This window comes from Chlorocebus sabaeus, chromosome 1 (assembly GCF_047675955.1).
Source record: "Chlorocebus sabaeus isolate Y175 chromosome 1, mChlSab1.0.hap1, whole genome shotgun sequence".
Taxonomy (NCBI): domain Eukaryota; kingdom Metazoa; phylum Chordata; class Mammalia; order Primates; family Cercopithecidae; genus Chlorocebus; species Chlorocebus sabaeus.
The window spans coordinates 82,948,353-82,971,123 of record NC_132904.1 but is presented as its reverse complement, the minus strand read 5'-3'; the positions used below and the strand labels follow the sequence as shown (position 1 = coordinate 82,971,123).

General features: G+C 40.3%; 1 pseudogene; it reads right to left on the bottom strand.

Annotated features, from left to right (window-relative positions):
• Positions 1 to 2,812: 2,812 nt before the first annotated feature.
• LOC103248169 (protein SETSIP-like) lies at positions 2,813 to 3,759 on the bottom strand (annotated as a pseudogene).
• Positions 3,760 to 22,771: the final 19,012 nt, after the last annotated feature.

Here is a 22,771-nt window from a genome sequence, read left to right as displayed (position 1 = left end):
GCCAACATGATCGTGTGTATAGAAAATCCTAAGGGATCCACTAAAAAAACTATTAGAACCAGTAAACAATTTCAGCAAGATTGAAGGATAGGTCAATATACAAAAATAGTGTTGCTATACACTTGCAGTGAACAATCCAAAAGTGAAATTAAGAAGATAATTTCATTTAAAATTCTCATTTAACAAAAGAAGTATAAAGTATATACTCTGAAAACTACAAAAAAGTTGTTGTAAGAAATTGATCTGGCTTGAACATTTGTCTCCTCCAAATCTCATGCTGAAATGTGAACTTCATTGTTGGAGGTTGGCCTAGTGGGAGGTGTTTGGAGCATGGAGGCAGATCCCTCACGAGTGGCTTGGTGCTATCCTTGCAGTAGTGAGTTCTCACTGTATTATTTCATTCGAGAGCTGATTATTTAAAAAAAATAAAAAATATATTTAAAAAAGAGCCTGGCATCTCCCTTGCTCCCTCTCACCATGTGAATGCCTGCTCCCCCTTCAGCTTCCATCACAATTGTAAGCTTCCTGAGGCCCTTACCAGAAGCTGGACATATATTGCCACCATGCTGGTACAGCCTGCAGAACTGAGTCAAAATAAACCTCCTTTCTTCATAAATTACCCAGCCTCAGTTACTTCTTTTTAGCAATGCAAATGGAATAACACAGAAATTAAAGGATATCTAAATAAATGGGAAAATGTCCCATATTCATGCGTCAGAAGACTTAATATTGTTTAGAAGGCTGTACTCCCCAAACTGATCTACAGATTCAGTGCAATTCCCATCAGAATCCTAGCTGACTTCTTTGTAGAAATTGGCAAGCTGATTCTAAAACTCTTAAGCAAAGGATCCAGAATAGCCAAAACAATCTTGAAAAGAACAAACTAATATCCATACTTCCTGATTTCAAAACTTACTACAAAGAAACAGTCATCAAGGCAGTATAGTATTTAAAAGGCTAGACAGGGTGGTTCATGCCTGTAATCCTAGCACTTTGGGAGGCCAAGGTGGGCGGATCACTTGAGGCCGGGAGTTCAAGGTAACACAGTATGGTATTGGCACAAGGGTAGACATATAGATTAGATTCAAGAGTCCAGAAATAAAACCATATGTCTATGGTCAACTGATTTTCAACAGGAGCACCAATACCATTCAATGGGGGGAAAGAATAGTCTTTTCAATAAATGGTGCTGGGACAACTAGATGGCCACATGCAAAAAAATAAACTTGGACCCTTACCTCGTAACATATATAACCACCCAAAATGAATCAAAGATCTAGATATACAAGTCAAAATTATAAAATTCTTTGAAGAAAACAGGGTTAAATCTTCATGACCTTGGATTTAGAAAAGGATTCTTAAATATGACATCAAAACCATGAGCAAGAAAAGCAAAATTTATAATCTCTACTTCATCAAAATTTACAATATGCTTCAAAAGATTCATGAAAAAAAACCACAGAATTGGAGAAAATATTTACAAATCATATGTCTGATAAGGGACTTGTATCCAGAATATTTAAAGGACTTAACAGCTCAATAAGAAGATAATACTAAGCTGGGAACAGTGGCACGTCTATAGTACCAGCTATTCAGGAGGCTGAGGCAGGAGGATCACCTGTGCCTGTGAGTTCAAGGCCAGCCTGAGTAATACAGTGAGACCCCCATCTTTAAAAAAAAAATAAGACAGCCCAATGTAAAAATGGGCCATGGGTTTTTATTCATTTCCTAGAGCTGCTGTAACAAATTACTACAAACTGGGAGGTTTAAAACCACAGAAATTTATTTTCTTATAGTTCTGGAGGCTAGAAGTTTGAAGTCAAAGTAGGTGTTGGGAGGGCCATGTGCCCTCTGCAGGCTCCAGAGGAGAATCTATTCCATGATTCTCTCCTAGCTTCTGGGTGTTGCCAGCAGTTGGCATTTCTTAATGTATAGATAAATTTCAAACTCTGCCTCACTGGCTTGTTTCACATGGTATTCCTCACCGTGTCTCTGTGTTTTCTTGTATGAACCCCAGTCATTATATTTAGGGCCCACCCTACTCCAGTATGGATTCAACTTAAATTGGTTACATCTGCAAAGATGGTATTTTCAAAAAGGCAACATTTGCAGGTACCAAATGGTCATGAATTTAGGGGAGTGGGGAGGGTCTATTCAGTCCTCTACTAATCTGAGTAGACATTTCTCCAAGTTAGATATATAAGTGGCCTATAAGCATATGAGAAGATGCTGGATATCATTAGGGAAATGAAAATCAAAACTGCAATAGACCACTTTATACCCACTAGGAAGTAAGGATGTGGAATTGGAATCCTCATCCTCTGCTGATGGGAATGTAAAATGGTGCAGTCGCTGTGGAAACAGCTACCATGTGACCCTGTGGACCTACTCCTAAGATATAGGAGAAATGAAAACATGTCCAAACCAAAACTTGTACATGAAGGCTTACAGCGTCATTATTCATAATAGCTAAAAGGTGAAAATCCAATCTCTACCAACAGATGAATGAATGAATGAATAAAACGTGGTATATCCATACAATGGAATATTATTCAGCATAAAAAAATAGAGTACTGATACATGCTACAATATGGATATACCTTCAAAATATTGTGCTAGGTGAAAGAAGCCACAAAAGACCACATATATGATTCCATCCATATGAAAGAAGTCATGTTGTCAAAATGCCCACCTCTGCTCAATATATTTCTCCCCAAAATAACTTAGGAACCATGGTATAGAGAAAAGACCTCAACAACAGGGTGACTGAGCACAAGAGGAAAAAAACAGACTGCAAGTTGCTCCCAGGGATTGGAGAAAATGTTTTAAAAGGAAGGTTGGAATCCATTGGTGTTCTGTTGGTCATCTCCTTCATCTTCCTGTCCTTCCTCCCCTTCATCATCATCTTTATCTTCGCTTTCATCCTCATCCCTGTCTTCATCATCTTCTTTTTCTCTTTCCCCTTCCTTGTCATCCATATTGGGACCCAAGTAATACTGTAGTTGATTTGGCCAAATACCATCTTTGATGACCTTTCCTCACTCATCTGCATCTGCATCAGAATGGTCAGTAAGCCAGTTAAAGAAGCTGTCTGGTTCCCCATGCTGCCTCTTCCTGCTGGCATTATTCTGCATTTGACTTGCATTTTTCATGAAATCCTTTCCAGATTTCCACCTGATTTTAGTGAGTTTGAAGATGGAGCACCACTCTCATTCAGATTAAAGTTTTTGGAGAGAACTTTATTTTTGAAGTAAGGATTTTTGTCAGAATGAAAATATTCTGTAACCTGGTTTAATATCTTCAAATTCTGTCACTTCAACACTGGTTAAGTGAGGCACTGCCTCTTCATCCTCCTCCACAAGCAGTGCAGACACTTGTCGATGGTTGACAAATGCTGCTACCCCTTTGGGATTTTGGCTATCAATTCAGACCTCATCTGAAAAAATCGTTGGCCGAGTTTGTTATATTTCTGTTCTGGTTTCAAAGTCTCCTCATTGGCTTGTTTATTAAGTCTGCTTCATTTTGTACTTCATCAATATGTGCAGTTGCTTCTTGCTGTTCTTTTTCTCCCTTCTTCAGCAAGACCAGAAAGACTAATGTCTCTTCCAGCCTCGAGGCAGAAGGTGCTCTTGGTTTCTTCTTTTGAAGCAGAAATAGAAAGCATGGCATTTGGGGGGCCATGCAGTGAAGAAAGGCCAAAAACGAGACCACCGATCTCCTTGCCCATCAGGAAGAAGCTCAGAAAACCCTAATATTATTGTTTTAAATCACAGCATCACAACCTCTGAACTTCTGCTACCTAGAACAGTGTAATGAAATCATCAGTAACAGTTATACTAGTATAAGAATTTCAGCTCAGAGTAGACATATTGCTGATTTGAAACTTTACAAATGATAGTTCTCTCTTGAAGGCAGACCCAGGTAGCTTTCCTTATTACTATTAGCACCTGCGATAAATTGCCAACGTGTCATAAGTTCTTTCCCTACCTGGGTCCATGCCCTTGCAATGTGACTTTGAAGCTCCTCCTCTCAAGAGATGGAATCTATTTCTTCACCCTCTTGGCCTTCTTACTTGATTTGACCTAAAGAATGCATCAGAACTGATAATGTTCCAGTTCCAAGCTTAGGTTTCAAAACTACTTGCAAGCATCTGCTCTAGTTCTTGGAAGTTTGCTGATTTACTACCGGAATAAGCCAAGGAGAGCCTGCTGGGTAAGTAAAGACACCTGGACTCATTTCCTCAGCTAACAGCCAGATCCCATGAGCAAAGCTACCTAGCTGACTTGCAGCTGACCACAGTCATGAGTAAGTCCAGTCAATTCCAAAAGAACCACCCAACTGAGCTCAGCCCAAATAGAATCATGAGTTAAATAAATTGCTGTCTTAAGCCATAGAAGTTGTAGGTGTTTTGTTCAGCAGCAAAAGCTAACTTCTTTGTAATTCCTTCATCATATGAAAAAAATTTTTTTTGAGACAGAGTTTCACTCTTGTTGCCCAGGCTGGAGTGCAATGGCACAATCTCGGCTCACAGCAACCTCTGCCTCCCAGGTTCAAGCGATTCTCCTGCCTCAGCCTCCCAAGTAGCTGGGATTACAGGTGCCTACCACCATGCCCAGCCAATTTTTTGTGTTTTTAATACAGACAGGAGTTCACCATGTTGGCCAGGCTGGTCTCAAACTCTTGACCTCAGGGGATCCACCCGCCTTAGCTTCCCAAAGTGCTGGAATTACAGGCGTGAGCCACTGTGCTCGGCCCATGAAAATAATTTTTATGTATTCGTTTCCCTTTCCTATAGCAGATGCTGGCAGATATCTATTTAACATCCACTTCTCCCCTTCTTCCTTGTTAACAGAACCCCAATTTTGTCCTGGCATCCATCTCTCCTCTCTATGACTCAGGAGCCCCAGGGGAAGCCCTTACTTTAATCAACAATTTTCTCTTCTCTTTGCAGTGATTGGTTTAGGATCAGTCCCATAACCTGAAAGGAAGTTTTCTGGGAACCTCTGAGAAAAGTGTCTTCACCGTAAGAAGGCCACAGTAAAAAATTAGCCAAGAGTTGTGGCACAGGCCTGTAGTCTCAGCTACTCCAGAAGCTAAAGCAGGAAGATCGCTTGAGCCTAGGAGGTTGAGGCTGCAGTGAACTGTGATTGTGCCACTGCACGCTAGCCTGGATGACTGAGTGAGGCCCTGTCTCAAAAAAAAAAAAAAAGAAAAAAAAGAAAGTTACACAGCCAGGCATAGTGGCTCATGCCTATAATCCCAGAAATTTGGGAGGCTGAGGTTAGAGGATCTCTTGATCCTAGGAGTTCAAGGCTGCAGTGAGTTATGACTGTGCCACTGCACTCCAGCCTGGGCAACAAGTCAGACCTTGTCTCTTTAAACAAAATAGAAAAAGCCACACAAAGAGATGATCACTTTCTGTCTCTGTACTTTGACGAATCTGAAGGTGATACTTCGAGTTGTAACAACCATTTTGAAACTTCAAAAGGAACAACCTGAGGCCTGTGTGGTGGCTCACGCCTATAATCCCAGCACTTTGGGAGGCCGAGGCTCAATCACTGGAGCCCAGGAGTTCAAGACCAGCCTAGGCAACATCACAAACCCCATCTCTACCAAAAAAAATCACAAAATACAAAAATTAGTTGGTGGTTGGCTCATGCCTGTAGTCTCAGCTACTCAGGAGGCTGAGGTGGGAGGGCCTGGGCCCAGGAGGTGGAGGCCCTGACCTGGGGCCAGGAGACAGAAGTTGCAGCGAGCTGAAATCACATCACTGTACTCCAGCCTGGGAGACAGAGTGAGATGTCTCAAAAAAAAGAAAATAATAATAATAATAATAAAGGAACAACCTGAGGAAAATGCCAGCACAATCAGAAAGGCAGAGAATGAGATGAAAATAACTTGTCTTTATTGAGGTCTTGTGCTGTTGAATCAACTAGCCCTAAAGCCTATCCTACCTTTGTACTTACGGTTATGTGAGGTAATATATTCCTTATTACTTAAGCCAATTTTAGTTGGTTTTGTTGTTACTTACAACTGATGTTATAATTAACCCAACATCCACTAGAATATAAGCTCCAAGAGGGCAGGGAATGTGTCTATTTTTGTTTACCACTCTATCTCCAGTGTGTAGTCCAACACCTATCCCCTAACAAACATGTAATAGTTATTTACTGAATGACTATAAGCATATTATATCAATTATCATTTATTAAGTACGACTGCAATTGACACTTGACTAGACAGCATAAAGATCTAATTAGGGAGCCTGACTACTCTTGACTGTGAGTCAGTCCTTTAAGAGAAGAACTTTATCTTTGCTCTCCACAATCTGGCATACAGTAGACCTCTACGCATTTGCTAACTAAATGACCTATGTCACAGAATTTTGCCAACTCTCCAGCAGGGGGTGCCCATAACCAGCTGTTCTGGGCTCTGGGAACTTTTTTTTTTTTTTTTTTTTTTTTTTTAAATCATCAGCCCCTCCTTTGCTGCATTCCCCTTCATCTTCCCCCGACCCCCTCTTGGAGCCAAGGAACACAGCAATGCAAGGAAGCTCAGAAGGGACTTTTCAATTTTCAGAACCTCGGTGTCTGTCCTATCCCAGCTTCCAGCACCTGTTAGAGAGGGCTGAGAATATGCTTCTATGATCAGAGGATGCTCTCTTAGGTCAGCGTTAAGCAAACATTATCTGTAAAAGGCCAGATAGTAAACATTTTAGGGCCATAAGGTCTTTATCCTGTCATGCTCTTGTAACACAAAGAACTGCTGAGCCAAGTATCCCTGCAGCCTCTGTATTTCTGGCTATGCAAGATCATGTATTCCTTTATTACTTAAGCCGATTTTAGTTTGCTTTATTGTTACTTACACCTGAAGATATAATTAACTGTCCACAGCTAGACTATATAAGCTCCAAGAGGGCAGGGAACTTAATAAATGAATACAAGAATAAGCAAAAGAATGGATGTGGGTATAACTGTGTTTCAAAAAAATATTATTGACAAAAACAGACAGCTGGCCAGATTTGGCTAACCCCTGCTTTAGGTGAACAAGGCATTGCCTAGGTCATTGGTTTTCAAACTTGAAGGTGCATCAGAATCACCTGTAGGGCCTATTTAAACACTGATGGCTGGGACTCACTTGAGTTTCTAATTCAGTAAGTCTGGGCTAGGGCTGGAGAATTTCAATTTCTAATAGTTTAGTCTTGCCAAATAAAATACAGAATTCCCATATATCAGATTCTTGAATTTCAGATAAATGATGAATAACTTTTAGTATATGTATGTCTCAAGGATTTATTATTCATCGTTTATCTGAAATTCAAATTTAATCTGGCATCCCTAAATCCCTAAATCTGGCAGTCTTAGACAAGTTTTCAGGTGATGTTCACGCTGCTGGTTCAGGAATCACAATTTGAGAAACAATGGCAATATAGTCTCATGCATAAAGTTGCCTTGCTAATTCAGAAGTCTTGAGTTGGAGTGAAGTAAATACCCATCACTCTAACACAGGATTTCTGCACACTCAGTCTGTATATGTGAACATGTATCTACTTGGTTCACAAGTTTGAGGTTTGCCTAGATACTTTCTGCATTTGTTTTCAACAATTATGTATTTGTTGTGCACTTACTATGACTCAGACAGAATTTACTTCGAATTTCAGTCCTATACTTAAGATACTAGGCAAGTTTTTTAACAACTCTATTCCTCAGATTCTTCATTTGTAAAATTGAGATGACAATTTCTCCTTCATGGAGTTGTTGAATGGAAATGAAATAACATATATAAAGAATTTACCACAGTGCATGGTAAGGAATAAGCTGGTCAGTACTCAACTAATAGTGTAGCTACTACTATTGAAAATACAGGCCAGCCACAGTAGCTCATGCCTGTTATCCCAGCACTCTGGGAGGCTGAGGTGGGTGGATCACCTGAGGTCAGGAGTTTGATACCAGCCTGGCCAACAAGGTGAAACCCCATCTCTACTAAAAACAAAAATTAGCTGAGTATGGTGGCAGGCGCCTGTAATCCCAGCTGTTCAAGAGGCTGAGGCAGGCTGAGATCTTACCACTGCACTCCAGCCTGGGCAACAGAGTGAAACTCCATCTCAAAAAAAAGAAAAAGAAAAAGAAAATACAGTAATTCTCAAAAAAAGTGTTTACCCTGGAAAGTGTGGACCCTGAGCCAGCAGCATCAACAGACCTAGGAACTTACTAAAACTGCAAATTGTCTGGCCCCACACTAAACCTACTGCATCAGAAATTCTAGGATGTTGCACAGCAATCTTATTTAACAAGACCTCCAGATGATCCCAATGCATGCTAACATTTGAAAAACACTGCTGAAGAAAACATAAGAGAGGCTGTGTGTGCTTGGGGCTAAGAATACTGGGGCAAATGGGGCACAAATCTTCCCCTTCTTTTCCCAGAACAGTTTTACTTAAGGGACTAGACCTAGTGGTGTTCCAGCATGCCTTCACCTCCCCTATACTCTCTTCTATATAGCCTGAAAATCATCAGAAATTCACTTAAGCAAAGATTGTTTAGCTGATTTGTTCATTCGACATTTCTTTGAATGCCTATTATGAGCCATATAGTATGTTAAGCAATGAGCATTCAAAAAATAAGGAAAGGGTCAGGCGCGGTGGCTTATGCCTGTAATCCCAACACTTTGGGAGGCCAAGGCGGGTGGATCACCTGAGATCAGGAGTTCGAGACCAGCCTGACCAATATGGTGAAACCCCAACTCAACTAAAAATACAAAAATTAGCTGGGTGTGGTGGTGTGCACCTGTAATCCCAGCTACTTGGGAGGCTGAGACAGGAGAACTGCTTGAACCCGGGAGGTGGAGGTTTCAGTGAACTGAGATCATACCACTGCACTCCAACCTGGGCAACAGAGCGATACTCTGTCTCAAAAAAAAAAAAAAAAAAAAAGGGAAAGGCTCCTGTTTGAAGAGCTCTTAGTCTGGCACTGATTTTAGCGCATAGGAAACCACAAGATGTGTGCATTTCAATGATGCTAAAATGAGCAGGTTATTAAATGAGGTAGAAGAGAGGCAGTAATTCAGAAAGGCAGAGCCCTTTCCAGAGGAAATTTGTTTTACAAATATTAACTGAACCCAACATCATGCATGCAGAAAGCAGCCTGACTACCTGGAAAGCCTCTACTACCAGGAAGGCAGCCTAGCAGGATCTAGTTCTAAACCTGGCAAGGCCACCAGAAAGAGGCATCAGGCAGTGAGGGGCCATATCAAATCCCAGTCTGTTCACAGCTGGCTTCTTGGACGTACTGGCCTTGACTATGGCCCAGAAGACTAGAAGGCACAGCCACAGACAAGAAGAGTCCTGGTAGAAAGCTGAGTCAGGCCCCATCTGGGACAGGAACTGCTAAATCCTAGACACAGAAGCAATTCAATAGGCGCCAGAGCTAGTGACAATTCTCTAGCGCTCCCACTCATAACCTCGGACGTGGGTTTGGAAGACACCAGTTAGTAACAGTGAGAAAATTTCAAGTTGACTGTGGAAAGTTGGGCTCCGCCGGGCTGAAATAAACTTTATATAATTAGATCTACTTTGGGCTGTTTTGTGTTGTGCCCAGCCAATATAAAATTGCAGTTTAGCAAAACGTTCAGAGTTTATTATTAAAATACTCCCTAAATGATTATGGTACATTCACTCTTTTCACATGTGGGAACCATTGCATGATACAGGTCTATATAGGGGCATCACTAATACAATGCTTTGCACACCGGCCAATTAAATGCATGAATAAATGATTCTCTGCTGTCTACTAGGAGCTCACATTTTAGAGCAAAGGCAAAAAAGTATTTTGAAGGACCCTTCACAGAGAGTTTTGACTTCCTAAGGGTCACAAACTCTGTATTTCAGCCAGATTTATTCGGGGATTAAGGGAATCATGCAGAACTCTTATATAAGCTATTAATTTTATTATTTTTCATTAGCGTCAGGGTTTCACTCTGTCACCAGGGCCGGAGTGCAGTGGCGGGATCATGGCTCACTACCGTCTTGAACTCTTGGGCTCAAGCAATCCTCCTGCCTCAGCCTTCCAAGTAGCTAAGACTACAGGCATGTGCCACCACACCTGGCTAGTTGTTTTTTGTAGAGATGGAATCTCACTATGTTGCCAGGGCTGGTCTCAAACTCTTGGGCTCAAGTGATCTTCCTGCGTCAGCCTCCTAAAGTGCTGGAATTACAGGCTTGAGCCACCGCCCCCTGCAGGTTGCTATTCAGAACTGGGAATATTAAGACTTAATTTGCAACCAGATTCAGTAAGATAAACCAAGCCTTTCTTATATGAAATATTAACAGTTTAAAAAGTGATTTTGCATGGCTGAGCGCAGTGGCTCACGCCTGTAATTCCAGCACTTTGGGAGGTCAAGGCGGGCAGATCACCTGAGGTCGGGAGTTCGAGACCAGCCTGACCCATGTGTAGAAACCCCATCTCTACCAAAAATACAAAATTAGCCAGGCGTGGAGGTGCGTGCCTGTAATCCCAGCTACTTGGGAGGCTGAGGCAGGAGAGTCGCTTGAACCTGGGAGGCAGAGGTTGCCGTGAGCTGAGATCGCGCCATTGCACTCCAGCCTGGGCAACAAGAGCAAAACTCCGTCTCAAAAAAAAAAAGTGATTTTGCAGTGAAGAAAAAGAATGGCCCAAATAGTACAGGTGTCAATTCAATGCCATACAGTTCTTATGATCAATGGTTTTCTGGCAACCCAAAATTTAATGGTTTTGGAATTAAACACACATACTTCCCTCACTCATTATGCAGAAATGTAACAGAAATCACCCAACAATTTTTTATTCCACATCAGTCTGGTGTACTCAAAGCAAGAAAGGCAAAAAGAATCTGCTTTCATTCACATGAAGTCTTCCTCTGCATCAGAAAATAACCATGAAATACCAAGAATCTTTGTAGAAATCCACCAGCTCAATTCCAAAGTGATAGTCATTTTCTATAAATCACAACGGGGAAAACCAGAGGTGACCACTGAAAGCAGGGGAAGTTACAGACTTTACAGTGTTGGCACTGTGGTCTCTGGTTAAAGACAGGCCATCTAGCACTTTTTACTGACGGTTGTATTTCTGACAATGTGGTCCCCACTCCCAATAACTTTGGTAAAAACCATCTAGACTCATTTTCCCTAGGTTATTGTATTTCAGATTGCAGGCTGAGATCCATAGGTAGGTTGCAAAATCAATTTAGTGAGTTACAATCAGCATTACAAAAAGAAAAAAAAAGAAATAAAAAATTTCAGAATGCATCATACTTGGTAAGTATATTGTTTCATGGGACTTTCTATATGTGTGTATGATTGGGGTATTATGTATAGTCTATTTCTTACTGTAGGTCGCATTAAAAAACATTTAAGACCTACTGTCCTAAATGATACCTTGTTCAAGCCTGAAGATGCAATTAAGCAGAATGACTGTCCCCTTTGCCTCAAGGGAGCATTTTAATTCTTCAAGCACTTCTGGAAAAGTGACCATCATTTCTTTAGATTTTTGCCTTTCTCAGAATTTGCTTAAAGATAACTTTTAAATCACTTTCTTTTTTTGTTGTTGTTGTTATTATTGTACTTTAAGTTCCAGGGTACATGTACACAACGTGCAGGTTTGTTACACATGTATACATGTGCCATGTTGGTGTGCTGCACCCATTAACTCCTCATTTACATTAGGTATATCTCCTAATGCTATCCCTCCTCCTCTCCCCCCACCCCACAAGAGGCCCCAGTATGTGATGTTGCCCTTCCTGTGTCCACGTGTTCTCACTGTTCAATTCACACCTATGAGTGAGAACATGTGGTGTCTGGTTTTCTATTCTTGCGATAGTTTGCTCAGAATAATGGTTTCCAGCTTCATCCATGTCCCTACAAAGGACATGAACTCATCTGGTTTTATGGCTGCATAGTATTCCATGGTGTATGTGTGCCACAGTTTCTTAATCCAGTCTGTCATTGATGGACATTTGGGTTGGTTCCAGGTCTTTGCTATTGTGAATAGTGCCACAATAAACATATGTGTGCATGTGTCTTTATAGCAGCATAATTTATAATCCTTTGGGTATATACCCAGTCATGGGATGGCTGGGTCAAATGGTATTTCTAGTCCTAGATCCTTGAGGAATCGCCACACTGTCTTCCACAATGGTTCAACTAGTTTACAGTCCCACCAGCAGTGTAAAAGTGTTCCTATTTCTCCACATCCTTTCCCGCACCTGTTGTTTCCTGACCTTTTCATGATCGCTATTCTAACTGGCGTGAGATGGTATCTCATTGTGATTTTGATTTGCATTTCTCTGATGGCCAGTGATGATGAGCATTTTTTCATGTGTTTGTTGGCTGCATAAATGTCTTCTTTTGAGAGGTGTCTGTTCATATCCTTTGCTCACTTTTTGATGGGGTTGTTTTTTTCTTGTAAATTTCTTTGAGTTCTTTGTAGATTCTGGATATCAGCCCTTTGTCAGATGGGTAGATTGTAAAAATTTTCTCCCATTCTGTAGGTTGCCTGTTCACTCTGATGGTAGTGTCTTTTGCTGTGCAGAAGCTCTTTGGTTTACTTAGATCCCATTTGTCAATTCTGGCTTTTGTTGCCATTGCTTTTGGTGTTTTAGACATGAATCCCTTGCCCGTGCCTGTGTCCTGAATGGTATTGCCTAGATTTTGCCTAGGTTTTCTTCTAGGGTTTTTATGGTTTTAGGTCTAACATTTAAGTCTTTAATCCATCTTGAATTAATTTTTGTATAAGGTGTAAGGAAGGGATCCAGTTTCAACTTTCTACATATGACTAGCCAGTTTTCCCAGCACCATTTATTAAATAGGGAATCCTTTCCCTGTTTCTTGTTTTTGTCAGGTTTGTCAAAGTTTTGTCAGGTTTGTCAAAGTGTTTGTCAGGTTTGTCAAAGTGGTTGTAGATATGTGGTATTATTTCTGAGGGCTCTATTCTGTTCCATTGGTCTATATCTCTGCTTTGGTACCAGTACCATGCTGTTTTGGTTACTGTAGCCTTGTAGTATAGTTTGAAGTCAGGTAGCGTGATGCCTCCAGCTTTGTTCTTTTTGCTTAGGATTGTGTTGGCAATGTGGGCTCTTTTATGGTTCCATATAAACTTTAAAGTAGTTTTTTCCAATTCTGTGAAGAAAGTCATTGGTAGCTTGATGGGGATGGCATTGAATCTATAAATTACCTTGGGCAGTATGGCCATTTTCACAATATTGATTCTTCCTATCCATGAGCATGGAATGTTCTTCCATTTGTTTGTGTCCTTTTATTTCGTTGAGCAGTGCTTTGTAGTTCTCCTTGAAGAGGTCCTTCACATGCCTTGTAAGTTGGATTCCTAGGTATTTTATCCTCTTTGAAGCAATTGTGAATGGGAGTTCACTCATGATTTGGCTGTTTCTCTGTTATTGGTGTATAAGAATGTTTGTGATTTTTGGACATTGATTTTATATCCTGAGACTTTGCTGAAGTTGCTTATCAGCTTAAGGAAATTTTGGGCTGAGACGATGGGGTTTTCTAAGCATACAATCACATCACTTTCAAACAGGCACAATTTGACTTCCTCTTTTCCTAATTGAATACCCTTTATTTCTTTCTCTTGCCTGATTGCCCTGGCCAGAACTTCCAACACTATGTTGAATAGGAGTGGTGAGAGAGGGCATCCCTGTCTTGTGCCAGTTTTCAAAGGGAATACTTCCAGTTTTTGCACATTCAGTATGATATTGGCTGTGGGTTTGTCATAAATAGCTCTTATTATTTTGAGGTATGTCCCTTCAATACCTAATTTATTGAGAGTTTTTAGCATGAAGGGCTGTTGAATTTTGTCAAAGGCCTTTTCTGCATCTGTTGAGATAATCATGTGGTTTTTGTCTTTGATTCTGTTTATATGCTGGATTACGTTTATTGATTTGCATATGTTGAACCAGCCTTGCATCCCAGGGATGAAGCCAACTTGATCGTGGTGGATACACTTTTTGATGTGCTGCTGGATTCGGTTTGCCAGTATTTTATTGGGGATTTTTGCATCGATGTTCATCAGGAATATTGATCTAAAATTCTCTTTTTTTGTTGTATCTCTGCCAGGCTTTGGTATCAGGATGATGTTGGCATCATAAAATAAATTAGGAAGGATTCCCTCTTTTTCTATTGACTGGAATAGTTTCAGAAGGAATGGTACCAGCTCCTCTTTGTACCTCTGCTAGAATTCGGCTGTGAATCCATCTGGTCCTAGACTTTTTTTGGTTGGTAGGCTACAAATTATTGTCTCAATTTCAGAGCCTGCTATTTGTCTATTCAGGGATTCAACTTCTTCCTGGTTTAGTCTTGGGAGAGTGTATGTGTCCAGGAATTTATCCATTTTTTCTGGACTTCCTAGTTTACTTGTGTAGAGGTGTTTATAGTATTCTCTGATGGTAGTTTGTATTTCTGTGGGATTGGTGGTGATATCCCCTTTATCATTTTTTATTGCGTCTATTTGATTCTTCTCTCTTTTCTTATTAGTCTTGCTAGTGGTCTATCAATTTTGTTGATCTTTCCCAAAAAACCAGCTCCTGGATTGATTTTTTGAAGGGTTTTTTGTGTCTCTATCTCCTTCAGTTCTGCTCTGATCTTAGTTATTTCTTGCCTTCTGCTAGCTTTTGAATGTGTTTGCTCTTGCTTCTCTATTTCTTTTAATTGTGATGTTACAGTGTCAATTTTAGATCTTTCCTGCTTTCTCTTGTGGATATTTAGTGCTATAAATTTCCCTCTACACACTGCTTTAAATGTGTCCCAGAGATTCTGGTATGTTGTGTCTTTGTTCTCATTGGTTTCAAAGAACATCTTTATTTCTGCCTTCATTTTGTTATGTACCCAGTAGTCATTCAGGAGCAGGTTGTTCAGTTTCTATGTAGTTGAGCGGTTTTGAGTGAGTTTCATAATCCTGAGTTCTAGTTTGGTTGCACTGTGGTCTGAGAGACAGTTTGTTATAATTTCTGTTCTTTTACATTTGCTGAGTGCTTTACTTCCAATTATGTGGTCAGTTTTGGAATAAGTGCGATGTGGTGCTGAGAAGAATGTATATTCTGTTGATTTGGGGTGGAGAGTTCTGTAGATGTCTATTAGGTCCACTTGGTCCAGAGCTCAGTTCAAGTCCTGGATATCCTTGTTAACTTTCTGTCTCGTTGATCTGTCTAATGTTGTCAGTGGGGTGTTAAAGTATTCCATTATTATTGTGTGGGAGTCTAAGTCTCTTTGTAGGTCTCTAAGGACTTGCTTTATGAATCTGGGTGTTCCTGTATTGGGTGCATATATATTTAGGATAGTTAGGTCTTGTTGTTGAATTGATCCCTTTACCATTATGTAATGGCCTTGTCTGTTTTGATCTTTGTTGCTTTAAAGTCTGTTTTATCAGCGACTAGGATTTCCACCCATGCTTTTTTTTGTTTTGTTTTCCATTTGCTTGGTAGATCTGCCTCCATCTCTTTATTTTGAGCCGATGTGTGTCTCTGCACATGAGATGGGTCTCCTGAATATAGCATACTGATGGGTCTTGACTCTTTATCCAATTTGCCAGTCTGTGTCTTTTAATTGGAGCATTTAGCCTATTTACATTTAAGGTTAATATTGTTATGTGTGAATTTGATCATGTCATTATGATGTTAACTGGTTATTTTGCTTGTTAGTTGATGTAGTTTCTTCGTGGCATCGATGATCTTTACCATTTGGCATGTTTTTGCAGTGGCTGGTACCAGTTGTTCCTTTCCATGTTTAGTGCTTCCTTCAGGATCTCTTGTAGAGCAGGCCTGGGGGTGACGAAATCTCTCAGCATTTGCTTGTCTATAAAGGATTTTATTTCTCCTTCACTTATGAAACTTAGTTTGGCTGGATATGAAATTCTGGGTTGAAAATTATTTTCTTTAAGAACGTTGAATATTGGCCCCCACTCTCTTCTGGCTTATAGTTTCTGCCGAGAGATCCGCTGTTAATTTGATGGGCTTCCCTTTGTGGGTAAGCCAACCTCTCTCTCTGGCTGCCCTTAACATTTTTTCCTTCATTTCAACTTTGGTGAATCTGACAATTATGTGTCTTGGAGTTGCTCTTCTCAAGGAGCATCTTTGTGGCATTCTCTGTATTTCCTGAATTTGAATGTTGGCCTGCTTTGCTAGGTTGGGGAAGTTCTCCTGGACAATATCCTGCAGAGTGTTTTCCAACTTGGTTCCATTCTCCCCATCATTTTCAGGTACATCAATCAGACGTAGATTTAGTCTTTTCACATAGTCTCATATTTCTTGGAGGCTTTGTTTCTTTTTACTCTTTTCTCTAAACCTCTCTTCTTGCTTCATTTCATTCATTTGATCTTTAATCACTGATACCCTTTCTTCCACTTGATCGAATCATCTACTGAAGCGTGTGCATTCGTCATGTAGTTCTCGTGCCATGGTTTTCAGCTCCATCAGGTCATTTAAGGACTTCTCTACACTGGTTATTCTAGTTAGCCATGCGTCAAATCTTTTCTCAAGGTTTTCAGCTTCTTTGCAATGCAATGGGTTCGAACTTCCTCCTTTAGCTTGGAGAAGTTTCATCATCTGAAGCCTTCTCTCAACTCGTCATTCTCCATCCAGCTTTGTTCTGTTGCTGGCAAGGAGCTGCATTCCTTAAAGTCACTGAGTTTCCACCAGCCTTTTTCCAGTATTTTGTAGTAGATGATATACTCAAAGCCACATCTTATTCCTTTCTCACCCCATTTTTTTCTTCTAAACACTCGAAACTTCATCCTATTTGTCATCTCAGCCAGGCACAGTGGTTCACACCTGTAATCACAGCACTTTGGGAGGCTGAGGCAGGAGGATCATTTGAGGCCAGGAGTTCCAGACAGCCTGGCCAACATGGCGAAACCCCATCTGTACTAATGACACACACACACAAAAAAAAATTAGCTGGCTGTGGTGGCACACACTTGTAATCCCAGCTACTTGGGAGGCTGAGACAGGAGAATCGCTTGAACCTGAGAGGTGGAGGTTGCAGTGAGCCGAGATTTCACCACTGCATTCCAGTCTCGGCGATGGAGTGAGACTTTGTCTCAAATAAAAGTTGAGTTACTTTTGTGCAGTGTTTCCACTCCCCTGGTAAGAACAAAATATTTGTGTGTATAAGACAAATACCAATTTTGTAATTTCTAGTATTTCACGTAAGAGGTAAAGGCTCTTATGTTTGTATTTAAAATGATCATTACACCAGGCTTGGTGGCTGACACCTGTAATCTCAGCACTTTGGGAGGCCGAGGCGGGTGGATCACTTGAGGTCAAGAGTTCAAGACCAGCCTGGTCAACATGGTGAAACCCCATCTCTACTAAAAATACAAAAATTAGCTGGTCGTGGTGGCACACAGCTGTAATCCCAACTACTCGGGAGGCTGAGGCAGGAGAATCGCTTGAAACTGGAAGGCACAAGTTGCGGTGAGCTGAAATCACACCATTGCACTCCAACCTGGGCAACAAGAGTGAAACTGTCTCAAAAAAATAAAATGATCATTACACAATATGAAAATGAATACTAAAATTCATGCTAACAATTTAACTTTACTTAGAATGGCATTAAATAGCAAAATTTAAAACCATGACCAGTTGAGAAATTGTTAAAGAATGGAAAAAGCTTTATAATTAGTACCTTTAACCTAATTTTTCCTTTTAATTTTTTTTTCTTTTCTTTTGAGATAGGGTCTTGCTCTGTCACCCTGGCTGGATTGCAGTGGTGTGATCACAACTCACTGCAGCCTCAGCCTCCTGGGCTCCAGTGATACTCCCACCTTAGCCTCCCCAGTAGCTGGGACGACAGGTGCACACTACCACACCCAGCTAATTTAAAAATATTTTGTAGAGACAGGGTCTTGCTATGTTGCGTAGGCTGGTCGCAAACTCCTGAGCTCAAGCAGTCCTCCTGCCTTGGCCTCCCAAAGTGCTGCGATTACAGGCATGAACCACCTCTCCCAGCCTTTTCTGTTTTTGTTTTTGAGACGGAGTCTCATTCTGTTGCCCAGGCTGGAGTGCAGTGGCGCAATCTCAGCTCACCACAACCTCTGCCTCACGGGCTCAAGTGATTCTCATGTTTCAGCCTCCTGAGTAGCTGTGATTATAGGTACATGCCATCATGCCTAGCTAAGTTTTGTATTTTTGGTAGAGGCGAGGTTTCACCATGTTGGCCAGGCTGGTCTCAAACTCCTGACCTCAGATGATCCACCCACCTCGGCCTCCCAAAGTGCTGGGATTACAGGCATGAACCACCACACCTGGCCCAAGGAGTTTGCCTTTTCATTTTGCACTGGCCCCTGGAAATTACATAGCTGACCTTGTCTTCAGGACTAGAAACAGGACCAATAGCATCCTGTGTTCCTCTTGAATTAATCTATGTTTCTTTGACAACCAGCTGGAGACAGGCTTCATGAAGTACAGGGGGCTCCAGGAAGACTTTGTTCTGAAATCCAAGAATCCTCACTGTATCCTTTACCCGAGCTCTGGCATAGTCATCATGACTTTGGTTCCCTTGGGGCAAAGAGCATACTTTTGGCCTGAATGGACATTGAGTGTGGGGGTGCTTAGCACCTCTGCTGAACAGGTCTTGTACACTTTTGAGTTGGAGGGCAGGTCAGCTAGGTGTGCACTTCCAAAAGAGCCCTCACTGTCTAAGGTACAGTTGTAATCCAGGAAGGAAATGAGCTCCATGATGTGCCACTATGTGGAGAACTCATGGGTTATCACAACACTGAAACTCTTGATGAATGATTACTAGAGGAGGGAGTTTAGATCGTGTCAGGCCCTACACTATGGAGTGTGGGGATGCCACCCTTGGTTCCCATTGTCCAAAAGCAAAACCCAGGAACTTCCACATCTTACTGTCCTTCACATCAGTGTAGAAGGCTTTGAAAAACCTGCTGTCCTGATGAGAGCCTTGTCTCACCACAAAAGGCTACAACAGGGATATGGCATAAATTGGATCCTCATCCAGCTTGAAATAAACTGTGGAAGCTGCTTTTCCTCAGGACCTGATAGGGGGTGAAGTTTTGGGCTTGGTAGAGACTGAAGCAGACTGGCACATCAGCAGCCAAGACTGCAGTCAAAGTGGGAGACATGATGGTAAGGAAGATGCCAGAACCACCTGCCATTTCTCCTAGCTCTATCGTACATGCCCACATGGCACTCAAGTATCCTGGTAGCAAGTAAGATAATTACCTCTTGAAATATTGCCATCACTTCATTCTTTTTTTGTTTTTCTGGATCTCCAATTAAATATTAATCTCCAATTAAATGTTAGATCTTTTCAGTGTATCCTCTTTATTTCTTAACTTCTCATATTCTCCATTTTCTTGATTCTCTGTGCCATTCTAGGTAATTTCTAAAGATCACCTCCAATTCACTAATCTCTATTCAGCTGTGACTAACCTAACCCGTCAGTTGAATTTTTTACTTCAACAAATGTATTTTTCATTTCAAAAAGTTCTATTTGTTTCCCCCTCATACTCACCTTGTCAGTCATCATAGCCTCTTACTGTTTGCTTATTTTTATGACTGTCTAATTCTGTTTCATTTATTCAACCAATAGTTATTGGACCCCTGTTACATGAAAGACACTGCTCTAGGTGCTGGGGTTATACCAGTGAAATAAAAACCCTGCTGTTATATAGACTACATCACAGTAGCAGAAGAAATACAATAAACCAAATAAGCAAATTATGCAGTATAGTAGGTGGTAACTGAAATGGAGAATAACAAGGAGAAAGTAGAGAGGGAGAGTTGCAATTTTAAAATAAGGTGGCTGTTTTATATTATCTGAAAATTGCAATATCTAAAGTCTTTGGTGGTCTAAGTTTTTATTATTATTATATTGTTTCAACTCTCAGCCATAGAACTTGCTTCATTGTCTATTTGGTGATCTTTGATTGTAAACTATTGGGTTGACTTAAATCCTCAATAACTTTAGGGGCCTCCTTCAGTCTTACTTTGTTTTGCTTTATTTAGTAACTAGTATCCACTGAAGGAGTTATTAAACTATGGCTTGTGGACAGAATCTAGCCAACTGCCTGTTGTTTGTTGTTCTTAACTTCTGCCTCGCCTCCCAAGTAGCTGGGAATATAGGCATGCACCACCATGCCTGGCTAATTTTTTTTTGTATTTGCAGTAGAGGCGGGGTTTCACCACGTTGCCCGGGCTGGTCTCGAACTCCTGGGCTCAAGCAATCTGTCCACCTTAGCCTCTCAGAGTGCTGGGATTACAAGCATGAGCCACCATGCCCCGCCACTGCCTGTTTTGGTTAGTAAAGTTTATTGGTACACAGCCATACTCAGTTGTCTATGGCTGCTTTCACCCTAGAGCAGCAGAGTTGAATAGTTACAATGAGACTGTATGGCAAAGCCTAAAATAGTACTATCTAGCTCTTTACAGAAAAAGCACCCTGATCTACAGAGATAATACACAGGAAACTAGTAACAACAAAACTGAAATGGGCACTACCATATGCTGTTGGCGCAAGTGTAATTTGGTACAAACTTAATAAGAAAGAAATATCCTATCTAATTATAAAATGAGCCTGAGAGTTACACAAAGACTTGTATACTGGCCTGTTAATCAAAATATTATCTATAATAGCAAAACTCTGGAAGCAAAGAACATGTCCAACAAGGCATTAAATAGATAATGGTACATTCATGGAAATGTATTAAAAGATATGCAAACTGAAAAATCTGTTAAGAATTACTGGGAATCTGAAAATGCAGCATATAAACAATATATTCAGACAATCACAATTCTTTAAACTTACACACACAAAGTATATCCCATCACAAAAAGCAATTATTTCTGGGTAGTAAACGGTAGTTTTTACTTTTTTCTTTATACTTCTAAATAAACTGCATATATAATTTAGAAATTACTTTTTAAAGTGTGAGCATGGTATTGATATTTTGTTTAAAGTCTTGGAAATACAGAGTAAATTTTTACAGATAAAATGAAGTCTGGGATGTGCTTCAAAACAATCTGGCGTGGATGTATAAATAAATTAGTATTGGCTATGTACTGATAATTGTTGAAGCTTGACTTGGTACATCATATTCACTACTTTCTTCACTCTTCTATATGTTTGAAACTTTCAAGTATAGAGTTAAGAAAAACAACCCTGTCGTGTCTTTTCAGAAACGTAATAGCCAACATATCAAAGCTGTTTTTATCCTTCCTAAGACACTGTGTAAGAAATACACTGGACAATTATTGGGTCAAAGAAGAAACTAAAAGAGAAATTGAAAGATCTCTTGAAAGCCTGGCAAAGTGATGCATGCCTACAGTTGTAGCTACTTGGGAAGCTGAGGCAGGAATGGATCACTTGGGCCCAGGAGTTCGAGGCTGCAGTGAGAGCTATAACTGCATCTGCGAAGTCACTGAACTCTAAGCCTGAACAACATATAGCAAGACCCCGACTCTAAAAACATATATAAAGATACCTTGAGACAAAGGAAAATGGAAACACATGTCAAAACTTATGAGATACAGTAAAAGTAGTTTTAAGAGGGAAGTTTATAGCATTAAAAAAGATTGCAAACCAACAACCCAAACCTCAAACACCTCAAGGAACTAGAAAAAGAACAAACTAAACCTCAAGTTAGTGGAAGGAAAAAACAAAGATCAGAGCAGAAATAAATGAAATAGAAAACAAAAAAATGAAAGAAAAAAAAGCTAAACAAAATTGACAAACCCTTATAACAATAAGAAAAAAAGGACTCAAATCAGAAATGGAAGAGGAAATATTACAACTGTTAACAAATAAAGTCTCCCAAAAGCCCAAGACTGGGCTTTTCTGTTTCTACTAAACATTTAAAGAATTAATGCCAATCCTCATATTCTTCCCAAAAATGAAGAGCACAGAATACTTCCAAACTCATCTTACAAGGCCAGTATTAGCCTGATACCAAAGCCAGACCAAGGACACTAGCAGAAACAATATCCCTGATGAACATAAATACAAAAATACTCAACAAAATACTAGCAAACCATCATCTTCAGCAATACATTAAAAGAATCATCTGCCATGACCATGTGGGATTTATCCCTGGGAAGCAAGGATGTTTGAACATATGCATATTAATAAATGTGATTCACCATATGAACAGAATGAAGGACAAAAACTGTGCATTATCGCAATAGACGCAGAAAAAGCATTTGGCAAAATTCAACACCCTTTCACGATAACCCCCAACAAAATAGGTATAGAAGGAATGAATGTTCCTCAACCCAATAAAGGCCACGTGTGACAAGCCAATAACTAACATCATACTCAATAGTGAAAAGTTGGAGGCTTTTCCTTTGAGGAACAAAGTGATGGATATATTAACCTAATTTGCTCATTCTACATTGTATACATATACAAAGCATCACATTGTACCCTATAAATATATACAATTGTCAATTAAAAACAATTTCTTCTTGATTTCCATTTCCTGATACAACTTCTAAGAACCTTGAGAATATAATTTCTTCTTGATTTTCGTTTCCTGATACAACTTCTAAGAACCTTGAGATCACTTGAGTGAAAAGAATGTGTTTTTGTAGGCTAACGAGATAACTGGTGACTGGGGCCCTCTGGATAGCATCCATTAGGAAAAGAGATGTTACTTCCTCAGTATTTCAGGGAAAGGAGAGAGGGCAAAAATAGAGTATAAAGAACGTGGCTGATAACTGGCCTGTGAGTTCTCACTCCTGAACCTTTCATTATCTGCACTTTTTTTTTTTT